Source organism: Sinocyclocheilus rhinocerous, unplaced genomic scaffold (genome assembly GCF_001515625.1).
Source record: "Sinocyclocheilus rhinocerous isolate Xijiao unplaced genomic scaffold, SAMN03320098_v1.1 scaffold821, whole genome shotgun sequence".
NCBI lineage: Eukaryota > Metazoa > Chordata > Actinopteri > Cypriniformes > Cyprinidae > Sinocyclocheilus > Sinocyclocheilus rhinocerous.
The window spans coordinates 92813-101772 of record NW_015623656.1 but is presented as its reverse complement, the minus strand read 5'-3'; positions in this window follow the sequence as shown (position 1 = coordinate 101772).

The window sequence follows — 8960 nt, the reverse complement described above, 5'->3', positions numbered from 1 at the left end:
TCGACGCGTTTCAGAAAGGCGGGGCATAGAGGAGAAACAATAATGTACAGTATGTGGAAAATAATGTGTTTTTTTAACCTTAAACCGCATAAACACATTTCATTACACCAAATACACAAAATAATGTTCTTTTTAGCAACATCATATGACCCAATTAAGCCAATGTCTGTATGAGCTGCATTTTAATGCATTTTATATAAATTAATAAATGCCAGGGTTGTTATTGTTGACTAAAATATGTTGTAAAAATGATGCTTCAAAGTTGGAGAAAATTAAAAGTACAAAAATGTTTTTTTCTACTTCAAAATTTCACATTTCACATTCAGTGTGTTGCTTGTTGATTCTTTGTGAAATTTCCTAGCAATTCCTGAGTAAAACATTTTTCTATGCCATTTTTTGTAGTATATTAAAATAGTTATTTGAAATAAATCTTAAATAAAATATAAATATTAGATGGAAAAAAAACATAGACATAAAAAATCCTTTAAACATTTGAAATGTTGCCTGGGCAACTACACTGTAAATTTGTTTTTGCTTTTTTTTTTAAAGTTGTAAATAAAGATTACTGGAGTATGATAGATAAATAAATAAACAAACAAACAAATAAATAAATAAGTATACTGTTTCAGTCTTTACTTAAAAATTTCACATTTATTTGAATGTGTTACTTGTCGATTCTTGGTCATTTCTGAGTGAAAATTGTTTCTACACCATTTTTTTTTCAGTGTAGCTGAAATAAAATGTTTAAGCTGCAGTACACAAATTACTTCAACTAAATACAAATTAATTAAAGCTGTACAGAAATATTTTTTAAAAGCTCCAAAACGAATAAAAGTGACAACATTGCATAACAAAATTACTAAAATATGAACTAAAATTAAAATTAAAACTGAAAACATAAAACTAAATGCTAATTTAAAATAATAATAAATACTATAATAGTATATAAATAATACTAAAATAACACTGAGATACAGACTTAAAAATATAATTGTCCAAAAAAAAAATAGTTCTATTCTTTTGCTTAACAAAATAAATATAAAGAATATATTTAAAGAAGTACATCATATATAAGCAATACCCTTTTCCCCCCATTTACATTATTTGCTTATTATCTGTTGTTAATTGATTGTTTCTCTCTCTGACCTCTGGGTGGCACTAGTGAGTGAAACTTTAACAGACTGATCCACACAACAGGCCAGTGTGTAAAAAGCACTGAAACTCCACCAGACTACCGAAACTTTTAAAACAGCCGCTAAACATGCAAATCGCCACTAAACACAGCACACCGGGAACACTAATAACTACCTAACACACACACACACACATGCAGTCTTGTGGCAGGTACGGAGGCCTTGGCCTTCTTACGGCTGGAATGTTTAGGAGTGGCAGGGTGTTGGCAGACTAAACATATCTCCTTTTCTCTCAGTTTGAGTTTCATTTATGACACACAAACCTGATATATACTACCATCCTCATTCCAACAACCAAAGAACGTTGTGGAAGCTGTAAGTGAATAAAGTCGCAATCTGGAAAGTGAATGTCCTCCACCTCCAACCATCACAGCAAACAAAAGCCAAGCTAACACATTTGTCTCGTGTGACCTTTCACTATCATTGATGTGCACCTCTAGGCTGGAGGACGAAATGGGATTTGGTTGGCGTCTTTTTTCCTTGCTTTCATGCCTCAGTGTGTCTGCATGTGTGTTTTTGGGTCATTTGTTTTCTCAGAGTCATTGCGTTTGAATATGTGCGAGCTATTAACCTGAGTGCCAGCTGTCTGATGAATTGCCCAGCTCTAGTCAGGTGGACAGGACTCAACATTCACACCTCTCTCCACCACAAAAACTGCTGAGCTTCAACTGTGCCGATTAGTTTCCAGCCAGTTTGAACTATCCGTTGCAAAGTGCCTGATCTCTTGAGAACGTTTGACCACACAGAGGTCCAGGGTTGGTAAAACACTTGAAGCCTTTTCACATTTCCGGGGATTTCTCAGAAGCGGAAGTCGTCAGAGTTGGGTAAACTTTTATAGTGGTAAATGGAAACTACAACAAATGTTTTTTATTTTTTGTTCCTGTTCCCCCAAGAGCAAAAGAAAAATCCACAATTCTGTTTCCTAAAGAGATTGATAACAGTGGTCAGAAGTAAGAAAGATGTCAAATTTGCCGTCAGAAACACTCACACAGCTGGGTTAATGCCTAGTTTTCTGAAAAACAAACTATAGAATTATAAATGCACATTCAATTTTGTAATAATTAAAATATAAAACTTTACTAGGTTTATGGAAACACATCATCACAGTCTGTGAAAAGGGTCCATTTGAACCCACGGGTTTTGAAAAAAGTCAGGTTGATTAATAATTTTTCTAATCTTGATTATCAATTTCACACATGATAATGTTGCATAATCCATCAAATGTTTTATGTATTATAAACACATTCTCTCGCAAGTTTTTATTTTTGGTAACACTTAAGGTTATATTTGTTAACTACATTAGTTAACTAACAATGAAAAACATTTCTAAAGCAATTATTAATCTTAATTAATATTTATTTCAACATTGACTAATGCATTAATAAAATCAAATGTTGTATTTGTTAATTTTATTTAATGGCCTGAATAGTTGTATTTTTATTTTATATACTGTAACAAATGTACTGCTTATTGTAAGTTAATGTTAGTTAATGCATTAACTAATGCTAACTAATGAGACCTTATTTTAAAGTGTTACCGTATTTTTCTACAATTTGGTTTTAAAAGGGGTCACATTGACCCCAAACAGAATTAAAGTTTCTAGACTTCAAAATCCTGAAAAGTGTATGACGACTTTGTGGTATCAAATTTAGTTCAAATTTAGAAAATATCTGCCTACTGGACTTTGACTAGGTCAAAATACATTATTAAATTTAAATTTGAAGGGCAAATAAGAAGTTAATTCGGAAAAAGACTATTATTTTTATTTTTATTTTTATTGGAGTCTCTAGGACCTCAAACATTACAACAGTAAGTCAGTCTCTTGAGGGTTAAAGAGATTAAATGCTGATTGATGAAACTGATAGCTGTCAAATATGAGAAGACATGTTTGCAGATGAAATCATAAAATTATCAAAATTGAGGAATTATTACTTCAACTGTATTGTTAAAAAAGACAGTAAAAACAAAAATACCGGTACAAACCTGCACAAACAAACGAGACTATTGGGGTAAATTTGGAGCATGTGGGGGGCTGAGTGACCTCAAAATGATCATTAAATATTATTTTAATATCTTAAAAACCGAAGCAGCACAAACTATTTTTTTACGGCACAAACCAGCACAAACGAAGCACAAACAAACGAGACTATTTGGGGTGAATTTGGAGTATGTTGGGGGCTGAGTGACCTCAGAATGACCTATACATATTATTTTAATATCTAAAAAACCAAAGCAGCACAAACGAAAATTTTTACAGCACAAACGATTGAGACTATTTTGCCGACGTTTTGCGTTGGGTGGGGGGCCAACTTCACGGAGGTAATATTTTGTACCATTGAATCAGGGTTTAATTGTTTGTCGTCTCATCTGATGTGTGATTGGATTGATTGAGATCAGACTGTTGATATAGTTTATATAATAGGTCATCAAGCAATCAGATAATTTCATTTTACTTTATATAGTTATTTTTTTATTTAGATTTATTAGTTTAATGTGTATTATTATTATTATTGATTTTCACTGAATGGACAAACACACACACACACACACACAGAGACATAGAAGAAATCAATTCATACAGGTCTGGAACTGCATAATAATAGAAATATATTCATTAATTCATTCATTAATTCAGAGTGCACTATCCCTTTAAGAATTATAGCCTATTTTATAGCCAAACCTGAACGTTCATCTCAGGAGTAGAGCATGTTTAATAGCACAAACTGCAGGGAATTACACGCTTGTTTTAGTAAAACCTTGTGAATGCTACTCTAAAGCTGATGTAATGATTCAGAATTGCAGTGGGACAGGCAAAAAGGAAAGGGAGGTGTACGCATGGGGTCATGGAGCCCTGATGAGGAGCTAAAGAGGCCATCCTGACCCTGAACTGAGACCGGGTTTCCCCATAGACGCCTCCCAACCCAACTTCATTTATTTATCTTCAGAGTAATTCTCCTTATTGTCTCTGAGATACGTGAGCTTTCATCTGTTCGAAAGGATTTGACTCCTAACACCTGTTGTAATTCCTGTGTGCCACAAGAACGAATCCGACTCACAATCATGAATCCGTAAAGCATATTAAAAGCAGCACTATGTAACTTTTTCTGTGTTCAAAATTTGCAAAATATATATAATGAGCGAGTACATCATGAATTCATCTTCCAAACCGCGTTTTTGTCTTATTCCGAATCACTACGGTACACTTATAATAAGTACTTATATTTGGACTATTGTAGCCTGGTCGGGTCGTCACCGCTGCGGAGTAACACATACCTGCGTGAATCGCCATAGACATAAACTTAGAGAAGTAGCTCCGGTTGGAATGTTCTTTCGCGGGATGTGTGCAGTTCTGTTTATTAACCGCTAGAGCGCCAAAAGTTACATAGTGCTGCTTTAAGAATTTAAAGAAACGGCAACAAGTGGTTTGCCTTGCCAATAATTCACCGAGCAAGCTCAAAGCCAGTGCGATTGGACAGGTCTTAACAAATAAAGGCATTTGATTCACTGGCCCTGCACACACGTCTAGTACTTGTAAGAATAAACACAACAAAGAGACATTCATGTCTTGGGCACCATTCAAGAAAAGTGTACGCACTTACTCTCTAGTGTGTGTTGACTGAGCCAACAGTGTGTCAGTCAGTCGGTCAAGGCCCGAGACCGAGAGAGCCACGCTGAACAACAATACGGCCAATCACAGGCTGTGTTTGTGCAGAGGGAGGAGAACCTGCAGTCTGAACTACATTGTATTAGGCTTCGGCTTCAAGTCATTTCCGACTGATTTCACATCTGTTTTAGAGTCTCATGCAGGAAAGTTTTAGATTTGAGATTTCACTAAACACCGATTCAGTATGAACTCTGACATTGCTTCATAACCAAATGATCTGCTATATAGATTGAATGTTAACTTTTCACTGTTATATGACAGCTATTGTCTGATTTGTGTCTGTTTTTATTTCTGCAGTTTTAGGAAAAACATCAAATACAAAATTGATCCTTAAATGAAACCGAGGGCTGCCAAGTTTCCTCTGGGACAGATCAAAGCTTCATTTGCTTTCAGTGGAAACTCTGATCCAATCAGATCTCAGCGGCACTCATGCTTCACTGAACGTTTCACAGTAACATCATCTCCATCAACTGTTCCCAGGTATTAAATCAGCTGATGATTCTCATATCAGAATGTTTGCCATGCCCAATAATAGCTTGCTGAAGTGTTTTACACTGAATTGACAATTTTTGATTTTTGGTCAAATATGCTTTTTACTCATTTTTGTTCTTCCAGTGCATATAAGCTACTTTTAAATTACATATTCGTCCAGAATCATTTTTCTAGCAGTTCTTCTTCTTCTTTTTATTATTAATTTATTTAGTTATAAAACTTAGTGATTTTATTCAGAAAGGACAAATACAACATAAAACAAAATATAAAAATAAAATAAAATAAAAAGTGGCAATAAAAACTTACAAGGTTTTTCTTTCAAATTAATGCGGTTCTTTTAAACTTTCTATTCATCATTAGAATCCCGAAAATAAATGTTATCAGGTTTTCACAAAAATATTAAGCAGCACAACTGTTTTCAACATCGATAAAAAAAAAAAAAATTTCTTTAGCACCAAATCAGCATATTAAAATGATTTCTGAAGGATCACGTGACATTAAAGACTGGAGTAATGATGCTGAAAATTTAGCTTTGAATCACAGGAATAAATGACATTTTAAAATATATTAAAATAGAAAAGAGTTATTTTAAATTATGATAATATTTCACAATATTGCTGTTTTTACTGTATTTTTGATTAGATAAAAACAGCTTTAAAAAATCTTTCCGACCCAAAACGTTTGAATGGTATAGTGTGCCTAGTAATATTTTTTTTCTATAATATATTTTCTTAAAAATTGTATAATAATATTAAATAATTTTTACAATGCGAGTCACATAAATATAATTTTTTAAATTTATTAATTCAGGTTAATTAAGTTACTTTGGACGTTGATATTACTGCCAAAATGGCCAAATTTATCTTTTTAAATGCATATTTAACCACAAAACCAGAATGAGACAACACGTTAGTTGTTTCTAAAGAAAAACAAGCTCTTCAGTAGAGTGGAACGGTCGGAGGGTGCATGCTGGGGGTAAGGTCCGGGTTACTGTGTGGAACGAGACATGATCAGCGGCTGCTGAATCTCACACACACACCATACCTTCTCTGCCCTTTTCGCCCAAAAAGTTTCCAAGCGTTCCGCTCTGTGCCCCAGACTGTGATGGAGGGAGGCTGATGGTGGAGGAGGGTCACACATCCAAATGGCTGCCAAGCACAGTTTGGGTCAACCTGCAATGCTCATAGTTAACCTAAAACCTCTTGCTTCATTCCATTCACACTGAAACCACCAAGAACTGACTTAAACTGGATTCAACTTGCTTTTGAAATCGGCAGATTTTTCGAAATCACATTTTTTTTCCTTTTCCTTTTTCATTTTTACCAAACCGTTTCTTCTTAAAGTGACTTACAGTCCTAAAAATACATGTTCCAAAACAATGCAGCGACGCCATAAGAACCATTTCTGGTTCTTCCTTTCAGTGAACCGTTCTTTTTCTTAACGTGAAACACATTTTAAAAATCTAAAGTTCCAATATGAAGAACCTTTCGTGCAATGAGGTTCCATGGATGTTAAAGGTTCTTCATGGAACCATCAATGCCAACAAAGAAGCTTTATTTCTGAGAGTATACAATAAAACACAAATCACGGAAGTACCAACACACAGCCTATAACTACGAATACAAAAGAAAACGATCGGCCAGCTATCGCTACCACATCGTTTTCATTAACTAATCGTCCCCTTGGAATTATAAGGTTCTGTCTGACATTTGTGTCAAAATTTAGTTATTCACATATTCTGTGACAACTTATTTACATTATATGATAGATTTTGTAATGTGTACATTTTGGGACTTTTTATTTAAAAAACAAAAAGGTTCTATCTACACAGTCGAATGGAATGCAAAAACTTTGAAGCTCAATATCCCAAAACTACTCGGAATGCAGATAGAACCTTGTAATTCCAAGGGGACGAAATATCAAATCTATATTCAAATATCAGCCTCTTCATAGGAATTGTTAGGAGTAGCAATCAGTAGAGAAACGTTGTTGTTCATCTCTCTTTCTCCACTACTCTTTCTCCAAACTTTCAGAATTACTAATCATCGGATGTCTCTAAGATCATGTGTTCCTGTGATCGTGGATGTCAGTTATGGAGTGAGTCTCAGGCACCTGGCAGCAGTCAGGCCGTAAATGAGTATTTGCATGCACCGTTACTGCCCTTCCAACTGCTCCACAACCCTCCACAACACATATTCAAACTGTCCCCGCTGGTGCATGTATGACTAGCAGTTTTGTGCTTTTCATCTGAATGTTTAATAGTGCAAATGGTTAGAGATGCATCATGTTTTTTCTCAGTTCTTTCTAATGAAAAATCATCTTAAACCAATTAAGAAAAAATTTACCAGGAGAAAAGTGTCCAAAACACATTTAAATCCAGCTAACTGAGCAGGACTGCGTCGTGCTCAGCTTAAGTTGATCGTAGCTCCATTGGTTTCAATGAGTCTACGATGTACTTAAGCTTACAGTGCTTTTGGGAAACGCAGCCCAGATCAAGAGACCAATTAAGACCAATTAGATGTTTTTTTTTTTCTTTTTTCTTTTCAGCATTGCAAGCATTTTAGCATTTTGTAGTGTTAATATGGTCTAGGTCAATCTTGACATTCTTTGCTAACTGCAACACTGATTAAGCTTCTTCTTTTTTTTTTTTGTTGTTTGAAATGATTTGTTATTAGCTAATGGTTAAAGAAGGCATGAGACAATTACTTGTCCAGTCTTTATGTGGCTTAAATTATGTTTTGGGAGGTTTGATTAAGTAAATGAATGATTATTGATAAATTCAAAAACTGATACTGTAAAAATAAATAGCTTGAATAAAATCTAAACAAACAAAAAAACTGTAATCACAATTTGCATCTATTGTTTGAAAGTGTTATTTAAAAAAAACTTGTTTCATTTCTGTTCATTTCAGCAGGCAACTGATAGGACAAAATAAATTAAGTTTTTATCATATTTGCACTTTTAAATGAATTTAAAGAAATATGGCTAAACAATTTAATTACATTTTTCTAAGAAACTTTTTATTGTTTTTAGAAGTGAAAAGTGCACATAGTGCTTTGCTCAGTGACATTAGGCCTTTATATACATTACTTTGCAAGCTTTTAACTTTTGCCTTGATTTTGGTGATATAGATACTTTGTCATTATCCCTATATGTTAAGAAAAATGTCCAGATTGATTGAGATCAGGTATTGTTTAATGAGCTGAGACATAGCCTAATCAAGCAACGTATTAATTTATTTAAGTTACATTTTGATGAAATATTATTAAATATATATAAAACATCATTTGTTTGATTACTGAAACATCACTTGATGTTTGTCATCTGATTCCAGTGGCATCTACGATGTATGGGTTTATAGCTAAATTTAATAAATAGGCAGTGTTGGGGGTAACGCATTACAAGTAACGCGAGTTACGTAATCAGATTACTTTTCCCCAAGTAACTAGTAAAGTAACGCATTACTTTTTAATTTACAAGAGAATATCTGAGTTACTTTTTCAAATAAGTAACGCAAGTTACTTTTTTTTCCAATTTATTGATTGACAGCTCTCCTGTCCCCATGCATGTTGAGAGAAATCAGAAGATGTTACTGTAGTTCTAAAATAAAT